General features: G+C 39.1%; 1 protein-coding gene across 4 annotated transcripts in view; it reads left to right on the forward strand.

Moving 5' to 3' along the window:
* Positions 1–1,087, forward strand: part of LOC107557118 (rho guanine nucleotide exchange factor 9-like) — a 27,585-nt gene that overhangs the window by 12,067 nt on the left and 14,431 nt on the right. The window lies entirely within an intron of this gene.

Raw genomic sequence — 1,087 nt, forward strand, 5'->3', positions numbered from 1 at the left:
TTAATCACATATATATATATATATATATATATATATATATATATATATATATATATATATATATATATATATATATATAAAGAGAGCTACAGAGAAAGAAAACTCAAAAATAGATTTTCAAACAGAAGTTTAAACATAAACCCTCAGTAACAACAACAATTTCATCAGTCCCTGCAGTGATTCTTCTTGCATTTCTCCTCCACCTCTAAACCAGTCCTCAAATTGTGTCAAGGGTCTCAGTGGGGTCCCATTTCAAACATTTCCTGCAACTCTACCTTTTCTTTCTCCATAGTGAGCCAGTTTTATGCGTGAACCCCTCCAAACTCTTGTATATAATATAAACCTAAGAAATGTCTGTTGTATTTTGAGTGTTAGTTTATCAGTGATAATATAAAACCCAGATCTAATATCATCATGAGTAAAATAAAGCAATAAACCCCAAGAAGCCGTGGTTTACAGTGAATTTATAACAGCTAAAGCTGGGCTCACACTACAGGAGTTTTAAAATCCTAACCGATTATGAAATCTGGTTGCAGCACACACATAAGGAGAATCTTTGCAGATTATCTTCTCTCAAATCTTAAACATGCACACACTACAAGATTTGAACATCATGGCGCATCACACACTACAAGATATTATTAAGATTATCATGCCAGAGGGAGCGCCTCACGTGATCGCCTCGTGACCAGGGGCATGTCTACGTGGTCGCCAGGGGTGGCACCGGCCCCCCCTGAAATCTGGCTGGCCACCCCAGGTGCCCCCCCCCCACCAGATATCTTGCGATAGGCTTGTTTTTAGTACATTTCTAACGGCATCTGGCAGTGGCGGATCCTGTCTTGGCAGCTGCCTAGGGCCGCTTTCTTCTCTTCTTTATACTTAATTGTAAGCTGTTTCTATAGCGTGATCTTAATGACAAATGTCGAGAGCGCATAATGTTACGCGATCCATGTAATGCGTGAGCAAGAATCTCACCGCAAGAATCCGCAAGCGAATTTGCTTCACTCATACAAAACTGTATGTGCTTTTAACTATACATTGTTTTTTTTTATTTCATGAATTGGCTCTGCTCTCGCTCAGATATTGC

This window comes from Sinocyclocheilus grahami, unplaced genomic scaffold, assembly GCF_001515645.1.
Source record: "Sinocyclocheilus grahami isolate Dianchi unplaced genomic scaffold, SAMN03320097.WGS_v1.1 scaffold589.1, whole genome shotgun sequence".
NCBI lineage: Eukaryota > Metazoa > Chordata > Actinopteri > Cypriniformes > Cyprinidae > Sinocyclocheilus > Sinocyclocheilus grahami.